Here is a 10,979-nt window from a genome sequence, read left to right as displayed (position 1 = left end):
TAGTAAACAGGGTATGCACAACCGTCGTTAAGCTGTGTGTTTTAAAAATTTTTAGGCCCCAGTTTTTATATATTAAAACAAATGTCTTGAACTAGATTATTTCTTATCTTTAAAATTTTCATATCTTTAAAAGTTCTTTATTAGAAACACACACACAAATGTACCCTAAATTCCCTCATCAATCAGTCGGCTGTGCCAGCAATTGTGATGGGTACATAAACGTCAATTTGTGGTTATTAAGGTTCTAATTCAACCAGTTGGGCTCCTTTAGGTGCCTAGTAAAATCTCAAGCACAACAGATAACATGGTCAGAAGGTGTTTCCATGGTCTGGGTTCCCTTGAATATTGCCAGACAGCATCGTGATTAGAACTGAATAATAATAAACAAGGTTCCTATAAAAAATAAGAGGAAACTCTAGGGGGCTAGAGGAAACTCTGTAAAAATGTACACATTTATGATTAAAAGAAGGGAAAGGGAGGTTACATTTTCCTAAAGTGGCAGGAGCTAAGGAGTCCTTGGTAATCCCTGGTCATCAGAGATAACAGTACAAGAAATGTTTCTTTATAATTGTTCTTGCCAGGCTTTCCACCTTTCCAACCTGATGAGGTGGCTTGCGTGACTGAATATACAGACTCTTCCAATATCTCCCTCGCGCCCCATTAATTCCTTATTCCTTCAAGTCACTTTGTTTAGATTTTCTTTTACTCTTTAATACACAATCCTATGTTTATAGCAATCTAAGGCATTATCTTGTGTCTACAGATACGTTGTTATTTGCAAAGTAGAATTTTGGTCAGACTTACAATTTGCTTCCTATTGTCCTTTTTCTGGTTCTTATTTTCTTGCCCTTGGACATGGCTAAATTTTTATACCAGTTCACATTTGTGTATATAGCATCTCCAGTTAAGCAAGTTCATTCATAAGCTAGTTCGTTCTCTCCCTTTCCTACCTCCATATGTACTACACCCTCACACCAATTGGTTCATCCTTTTGAGGACGTAAAGTTCTATATGATATACAGGTTTCATGGACTACTGAAATATGCCTTGGATCCATAATGGAATTTCCATGCAGGAATTTTTTTCTGCCTTGGATCACTGACCATTAAAGTAAGTTTTCTGGGGCCTGAATTGAGTCCTCCACTTCTTTCAGGTTGATCTCTCAATGAACTGAATACTAACTACATAGAGCTGTCTGACAGAACTTTCTAGAATGAGAGAAATGTTCTTAATCTGTGCTGTCTAATACTCTAGCCTCTAGCCACATGTGGCTTTTGAGCATTTGAAATGTATTTAGTATGACTGAGAAAGTGAACCTATACTTTTATTAATTTCAATGAATTTAAATTGATCTAGTCACGTATGACTAATATCCATTATGTGATGGTGGTGTAATGGCAGAGAAAATACTCATCTTGCATTTTAAGAGTTATTTTCTTGACTTTCCTACACTGAGATATTTCTTACACTTGGAATGTCTGGCCTTATCACAGTCCAGAAAACTCTACCTGTTCTAATAGGTCTAGATCCAGATTCGTCTTCTATAGAGCACTTTCCTGCCATTGAGTCTGTACTGATCCTCCCTTTCTTGTAACATTAAGTGTACCACTGGCATTTATTGCACACTACTATGCAATGTAATTTAGCTGCTTCACGAAAGTGGGTTTTTCTCCATAATCAGACTGAAAACTCTTTGAGGTCAAAAACTCTAACATTTCTTTTGCATTCCTCTTGGCAACTTAGCAGATGCCGGGCACCTGGTTGCAGCTCAATAAATATTTATTGCCTGGATAAATAAAGTAGGTTACACAGGGAGCAGGGTGACTGGGCAGATGGTGCCCAAATGACAAAAGTCCCCCTTCTTCCTAATAGAAGTGATAGTAAATTTTGATAATTTTCCCATATGTTTCCAGAAAATTATCTGAGAACTAGAACATGCTGTTACTTGGAAATTGCAGTGTGTAATTAATAGTGGTGCTGCACGTACAGGTGTATCTGTCTGATTTCCTCCCAGTAAAAAATACAGCTAAGCAGCACAGAGTTCTGAAGTGAAATTGTAAGCTTTCTCTCATGTGTGGAGAAAGCCACATGGTGGCTCCCACCACTAGTGATTTCAGATCTGTGTAACAGTTCTGGTTTGACTTTTTACAACTTCTTGAAATTGTTGGATATGTTATTGGTAGATAGTGTTTATTCAAACTGTTACTGTGAAGCTTATTACCCCTGGACTTTCTAGAGCAGAGTGGGACAATAAAACAAAATGATAAATCAAATACCACAAACAATGCCATACACTGCTAATGATTTTAAATCATCCTGACAAAAATTCCTGAATATTATCTAAAATTCTTGATAAGTTTGAAAAGATATGCCATTTTGAAGTAACAATGCAATGTCACTAATATTTCTGAAAACAGGCAACAACGTTTAGAATTTGTTTATATATATGGTGTGCATTTTAGATGTAACAGCCAGGAAAATCTCATTATTGTAGACTTCACTGGAAGATCTCTGAGGTCCCTTCCAGCTTTAAAATGCTGAATATAATTCAGAATTTATGATAATTTGAACTAGGCTAGGCTGAAATTTACTTTTGTATGATCTATGAAGCAAGGATTTGCTAATAGTGTAAACAAGATTGCTTGAGGCTTTTAACCAAGCTGTTCTTAAAGATTTTAACACATTGTGTGATACGAATGCATCTAACTAATTTCAAATGATTTCCATCTATTTATTAAACCACGCAGTGGAAGTCTGTTGCCTAGAAGTGCTTTTATTAGTAGGTAAAATTATAGTGTGAATTTGAAAATAATACATCTGAATTTCTTATTACAGTCTATAGTTAATTTTTTTCTTAATTCAGATTGGTTTCTCCAAGGGTGGAATATACCAATGAGGTTTTACTGTAATTAGAAGTGACTATTTCACATACAATTGTCTATTTCAATAGTTTATTTTTTTCCCTTTTGTACTTTATGTGTTCTGTATCACCTTAATCTATTTAAAATATATTTAGTAGGCATTGATATTATTTCACTGCCAACCCAGGTGAGACTGGGCTTTTATGGCAATCTAATTACTCTTTGAGAAATAATTAAAAATCCAGAGCTTCTTAAATTTGACTGCAATTTTGATATCCATTTACAATTCTTCAAGAGTATGATGGATTAATATAAAATCTCTAAGATTAGGTTGATTCCTGTAAGGTCTTAATTTTCTTATTCAACATGGTATCATCATAACTTGTTTTTCTTGAAGTTAAAACAATTCCCTGTATACGTAAAGGCTAAGAAATACTCTGTACTATACTGTGGAACTGAGATTTACTCTAGGCAACAGGGCGTGATATTTTACTTCACTTAAAAAGAGCAAAAATCCTTCTGAAGACCTGTACAGATAATACATGTACTGTATTTTACAAAAATGATTATCAAAATGATTTACTTTGTAAGATCGTATATACAATTTAGAATGATAATTTGAAAATCATTGAATTTAAAACACATTGTAGGAAATATTTAACATCACTTGCTATATGTTTACAAACATAAAATATGAAGCCATTTCTATCAGAAGATGTCTGTGTAAAAATCTCTATAATCTCCTTACATAAGTATATTTTCAATATAACACACTCACACACACACACAAACACACACACACACACATATACTTGGTAGCATGTGGGATAATGGTGTTTTACGGCACCATTTGCTAGATTCTACAGGCCATGTTTATACTAATAGACAGAGAGAAACACCTGTGATAATATCAAAGGCATATAAATCGGTGCGAAACCTTTACCTCCACAGTGGTTTGAACATTTTAAAACTTTCAGACCATACGTTATTGTATTTTTCAGTTAAATAACATTTATTAATATCTAACGTATTGTTTGCACTGGCCTAAGTGCTCTGTATTATCTTATTTAATCCTCACAAGAACCTGTGAAATGAGAACTATAATTATCTTCATTTAATAGATGAAGAAATTGAGGCTTTGAGAGACAGAATAACTTGCACAAGAGATTCCACTAGTACGTGCCAGAGGAAGCATTTGAATACACATCTGTCTGACACTAAAACCTAGCTCTTACCCTTAAAGTTATTGTCTTTCTGAGTAAAAGCTTTTTATTTATTTTCTCATGGAGTCACTTGCACTAAATGTCTTAAAGTCTTAATCTCTTCATGCATTAAATATGAATGTCATTAATGTTGCTAAATAATGATAGATATCTTTTGAAAAGATGAAATTATTTTTTAAAAGTTTTATTTTATTTCTAATTGACACACAATAAGTGGAATTAGTATATCTGAAAAGATGAAGAGTCTCAGGCATTAGAAGTTTTGAATAGTCGTCTAACAAAATTTGAATATAATTATTGAGAGATTATTTTGCTCACCAATGCAAGTGGGCATCTTTTGAAATTCTGTCTGGTTCCATCTATTTTTTTCCCATCTATTTTTCTATGTTAAATTCTTCACCTGAAATTCTTTATACCAATGAAATGATTTCTTGTACCTCATTCAATTCTAAACTTCTGCTTTATGCCAGTTGATCAAAGAGGGTAAGTTTCACTCATTACTACTTAACATAAAGGTAGTGCAATGATGTAGAAAATATAATCTGTTGAAGAAATATTGGTTGCTCGAGATTCACATATATGAGGTTTAAATTTTAGTGATTCCTAAACCTTTTCTTTGTTTCTTCTTTCTCTTTTTGCTCTCTTAAATGAGTATTACTCCAAAGTTTGCAAGAAGTATCACCTAAATGCAGGTAGCACTCAATTCAAAGCAAGTTCTTTTTGACGCTACCATTTAACCCCAATGGCATTTTGGTTGGGTGACCCCTAATAAGAAAACTTGCTAGAAATAATTAACACAAGATGAAACTGAGAAAGACTACATAACTGCACATAAAAATTTTGTTATTAACTAAAATTGGATGAAAAATATCATATTGAAATATGTATCTATAATACTAGATCTAGGAATTTTGTCTCAGAAGAATAATGCCCCAAAATATGCAATGAGAAAGTATAACCATTATCAAATTTTGATATAGGCAAAAATTGATTAATCAACTGTTTCTCATAAAATTTACATGGCAAACAACTGATCTCAATTTAAATGTTTCCAGAAAAATAATGACAATGGAATAAAGGGAATTATTTAACTATGGTATGTAAGAAGTTGACCATAGAATTAAATTGGCTTAATAGATATACTCTAAATAATAACCTCCCAATAAAAGTTTCTTAATATTTCTATAATGACAAAATATTTATTTTCATAAATAGAAAGTCAAAGTATCAAAATGTCAAAGTTAGGGCTCAAAATATTCACCCATCAAAATGGTAGTTTAAGAGTAGCAGAGTCAAAATATTTTGTATTCTTTCCAAATCTATAATTTCCATTCCAAAAATTTTCTATTTATAAATGAATTAGATAATGATAATATCTCCTGTCTTCCAACTCATAGGGTTTTTGTGGAGATCAACTGAGACAATAATTATGAAAGCGCTTTGTTAAATTTGAAGCATTGTTTAATGATACTCATTATTTTGAACTGCCTGTGAGACATTTTTCACTGAATGCATGATTGGTACAGACTAAATTTATGGCATTTTCCCCAAAAGTTAACCTGTCTCTGTGACTTCTCTCCCCTTCCAATGACACCATGGTCCTAACACTTCTTTAAGATTCAAGAGTTGAATACTCAGAGTTTCTTTTGACTCCTTTTCCATCATGATCAAAGATGCCCAGAAGAACCTGTTAAACAACCAGACTGTAGATGTTACAACCAAATTGGTGTCACACCTCAATTGCTCCTCAATTCTAGCTGGGAAAGGGATTGGACACCGGACCTTGCTGTTATCAACACCACTCTCTAACCAACTGAGCCAGCCCCTCTTATATAATAGATACATTTCTGGATATTTGCAGAAATTGATATTTTTTCTTACAAATGAAATTCTTTTCTATGTGCAATAAAGTGATTTTAAAGAGTTCTACTTTGAAATTTTGAATTGAATAAAAAATTCAGAAGATGGTGTAATAGATGGTCCCAAGCATCACTCTCTCCTACAAATCAACCAATTTACAACTATAAAAATGTAACAACAGCCAAGCTGGGGCAGCTGGAGCTCAGGGGAAGAGCAGGAGCAACCTATGGAGTTCATAAAGGGGGAGAAGCCATGACGAGAAAAAGAAAAAACTGCTCAGAGTGTTTCATGCTGTGGCCACTTTAAGGCTTGAGCTGATGAGCACATGGAGCAGGAGCCGGCAGAAGCCATAGCTGTGCCCTTCGGATGGAGTTGCTTGGACATGGCAGGGGAGAAGAGGGTCTTGGTGGATCCCAGGACAGCGAGACCATTAACAGGGTTCATATGGACCCACGCAGGGGTGAGGAGCCAGAGCAGCCGAAAAAGGGAGCCATTCAGAGACCAGTGAGTCATCGCAAGGGACTGGTGCAGGGCCCATCTCATGGGAAGTGTTTGAAGCACAGGCAGTGGGGGAGAAAGGCCCACGGGAGAACACTGGGACACAGCAAATGCAGCCGATCTGCCCCCCAATCAGTGCAGGACCACTCAGAGGAGACTGGTCAGGAATGAAAAACTGCATGGGGTGCAGTTAGATGAAAAAACTCAGGCCCAGATCAGAGTTTCTATACAACAGGTGCACCAGGTCTCTGGAGAGCCGGAAGTACCTATAAGGTCAACCATTAAACCTTGAGCTGCACAAAAAGCCTTCCCTAGGGAAACAGCAGCAAAGAAGCAATTTAGCTTAACAACACAGCTTAAGTACTGGTTCCCACAGGAAGTTCCCCCATTTTAGAAGTAAGCAAAGGACAATAACAACACAGCTTAAGTACTGGTTCCCACAGGAAGTTCCCCTATTTTAGAAGTAAGCAAAGGACAAAAATTTAGTTCCAGCTCAGTCACACCACCAGAGCCTCGGGGCCCCACCTCGGGCCCAGGGTATGGGGTCAGGACCGAACCCCCACACACACAACCAGGCACATCATCAGCACCAAGAAGCATGCCAAAAACATCACCTCCATGTTGGTGGCCCACCACAGCCACCACAGTAACCAAGGCTGCCACAAAAGTGGCTAGATGCCACAATCACCATGCAGATGGTCCGCCAGCCACTGGAGTGCATTGACACAAGGAGAGTCACCAGCAAAGATAAAGAAAAGAATAGGATGTCTCTCTCCACAAAGCCCATTCCAGAGTGACAGAAGAAGCATCTGCTCTATGGTAATATTGGGGGACCTGATCACACCTCTCAGCATTGGACAGATCATCTAGGCAACACATCAACAGAGTAACCATTACTCTTTCAGAAGGAGAGAAGAAATCCAGGGTTATCAGTGGTGAGAGTGGGGAGGGAGAGGGGGATAGGGAGAGATTGGACAAGGGGAATAAAGAATAAGTACAATTCATAACAATATATATACTAGTAATATTGATTTGATCAACATATGTCAACATTGAATCCCAAGCATATGTATAATCAATTATGATTCAATTAAAAAACAACACAAGGGGCCGGCCCGGTGGCACACTGCTACAGTGCGACGCTTGGGAGCGCGGCGGCGCTCTCGCCGAGGGTTCGGATCCCACATACAGACCGGTTCCCGGTGGCGCACTGCTACAGTGCGACGCTTGGGAGCGCGGCGGCGCTCTCGCTGAGGGTTCGGATCCCACATACAGACCGGTTCCCGCTCACTGGCTGAGCGAGGGGCGGGCGCGGAACCAAGGGTTGCAATCCCGTTGCCGGACACGAAAAAAGACAAAAAATCCAAAAACCAAAAAACAAAAAACAAAACAAACAAAAAACAAACAAACAAAATTCATTGTCACTGTCGATTTTTCTACATGCCATTGCCATTAAAACATGACATACAAATATTTTTTTTTTTTTTAAAGAAATCCTTGCAAAGGACATGCCAAATGTTGTTCACTGAAGATTTGCTTTTCTGGCAAAGCTAGCAATTCAATGACCCATTGAATTAGTGTCATTGTGGTTATGTGGTTTAGTTCTCTGCTTTATATTAAACCCCAAAGCTTTAAATAAATGAGTGTGATTAATTGAAAGTTTCAAGCAGTAGTAAAAACAAGGGCAGAGAAGAAGGAACAAAGAGCAATTCTGTACTTAATATTTGAGGCAGTGCAGATGACATTTAAGATATAACTATAAGGAGCAACTAAATTATAGTGACCGTAACTTAGCTGTGTGATCAATTTTATTTTCAGTAGGACATGGAATAAAATAATATAACTCAATAGGAAAAAATGTTGTTGCCCAGGATAACTGTTGAAAGTATTTGAATTCATTGTGTGGGAAAGAGCTAATTAATTTTTTTTTAATTATAACAATTTTAAAAATGATAAACAGGCATGTTATTAAAATTGATGCAATAGAGTCATCTCAGGCATTTGCTTTCTTATGATAGGAAGTTTTCCTTATTTAAAGATTTTCTTAGGATGATTTTATCATTTGTTATATATCCTTAAAAGTAATCAATGACTATCTAATAATCTAAGAATATCAAGGAATCCGCATTGATGTGATTATGATCAACTTAAATGATGTGATCACCATTCAACCATACAGATTTATCACACTTGGAAGCTTTCCTGTGTAACTACTGAAATTAAAAGCTGGCAGACCAAGTTTTGTGTATTTTTGTCCGTCTAGTATAATAGAAACCAAATCAACATGTGGAAAAATTTTCTCTAGGAAAAAAAAAAAAGCAAGAAAGAAAATAATTAGAACAAAAATTTTATATTACTTACCCAAATCTGCTCTGGACAAAGTGGTACCTGACTGGTACAAGAGCACCTTGATCCTTAGTGCCTAGACCAGGTATGGAAAGAAACTAATTCACGAACGACATTAATATCTGAACTGGTCTCAAGAGAGAACACACACTAGCATGTTGAGTTACAATGTTATTTCCAAAGGTAGGGTTCAGATAGATAGTGATGAGAATAAAGTTTAGCTCAGTCACAGAAAAATACACATATTTTTCATAAAAAGTTGAAGGTTTTATGACTAAAATTATGCTTTTATGTGTTTTTTAACTTAAGTGGTCATTCTGTAGTTAGTAACTATATATTCGGGATTTTGTAGATCAGTCCAGATTTCATAAAGATGTTCATTTTTAGGTAAAAGCAAGTGTCTTAGTGTATTATTATATGTAATTTACCCTTTGAATCATTTTTGTGTAATTAAATTTACAAACGAGAAAGAAGGAAAAAAGCCAATTATCAGACCACATGTCCTGGTTTTAAATCCAGAATATATGGACACTCTATCCATGGCCTAATGCCATAATATGTTAATATTGTGTTTTCATTGTTTACTGACATATATCAGACCTTTAAAAATGTTGATAGAACTATTATCTCCAAGGTCCTGAACTATCGTTTCTCTGGTTATAAACAAGGAATGTTTAAAAGTCTCAATCCCTCTCAACTAGGCGGGTAGGATGAAAAACAATTGCTTCCTTTCAGCCTTAAGTGATGTCTTTTCTCTTACTTACTCCCTCAAACCTTCTCTTCCTATCTTTGAAGCCTGTGCCACTTAGTCCACAGGACTAGCAAAACCAAGTCCTGATGTCACTGTCTGTCTGTCTGCCCCTTTGGCAGTTTCATTCAGGCTCTAGTTATGCCTCAAGCAAACTGTTCAACTTTATGCTGTCTTTACGCTTGCTTCTGTTCCCCAATCTATGTTCCATTTTGCTGCCAGAATTATCTAAAATTTCAATCTGATGCAATTATCCCCTCTTTAAAGCTTTCCAGTGCTGCTCTCAGGCAAATGATCCCCCTCTTCAGACTTGCGTCCTATTACTCCATGCCTCACAATGAATTCTCTTGTCACACTGAATTAGTTATAGGTCTTTCCCTTATGAATCCACACCAATTTTGATGTGTACACCCCTACCGTATTGTGTCATTGGTTAAGGAACAGGGAATGCAATCATTTAATAAGCTCCTTTCATGATCTGTTGAAAATGGGAATTGGCCCTGTAGTTTTTCTTAAACCTCTCTAGAAACATTAAGAGGAGAGGAGAGGAAAGAGCATTGCCTATGAGCACCTGCTTTATGTCAGCCACTTTCTGCACATGACCTTAATTAAGACCTCACAGCAACTGCATGACACAGGTATAATTTTTATTTCATAGATTAAAACAAATGAGCTCAGAGAATTTACCTACGTTGTCAAAGGTAATACTTGTGGTTAAAAAACAGAGCCTAGAATCAACTATGTGATTCCAGGGACCTAAATCTTTGCACTGTACTGCATTTAGTTTCTAGATCGGGGCCAGGATATCTCACTGCTGGTAGGAAGATCACATGAGATTATCTTCCTGTGATTCAGTCACAGCATAGAATAGATTTTGGTCTTAGGAACTGCCACAGTGACTTTTCATCATTTTACTCCCACAAAGACCACAATGGGCCAACAATTTCCACCGTTGATACTTTGATATTTTTGTTCAAAGGGCCCACCAGTTCCCAGAACAGCCCTTCTACATGGACTTTGGGCCAGATCCTGCTTGGGCGCACATTCATAGGCCAACCCATTCTATAGGCTCCCAAATTACAAGTCAACCACACGGCATAGGAAATGTCAGTAAACAGTACAAATCTCAAGATCCAGAGAAAACTATGTACAATGCCTTAGAAAACTGTTGTTTAGAAATACATTTTATATATTCTCCAAACTTTATACAGAGTATCTGGCTAAGGCATCTGGGAATAGTATATTCAATTTATAATGTTAGGGAAGCTTTATTTTTCTTTGAGAATAGACATTAGTACTTTGACATGAAGCTGGTCAGGTGGCAAAAATAAAGTTAGAGGGACAGAGAAAAAGCACTATGCCCACTCCTTTGCAAAACATACTTGAAAAAGAAAAGCATTCCTCAGGGGTTATATCGCTGTGATAGAAATACACCAGTTTGTG

Source organism: Galeopterus variegatus, unplaced genomic scaffold, assembly GCF_000696425.1.
Source record: "Galeopterus variegatus unplaced genomic scaffold, G_variegatus-3.0.2 Scaffold2957, whole genome shotgun sequence".
NCBI classification, from domain to species: Eukaryota; Metazoa; Chordata; class Mammalia; order Dermoptera; family Cynocephalidae; genus Galeopterus; species Galeopterus variegatus.
Note: the sequence above shows the minus strand (reverse complement) of the source record.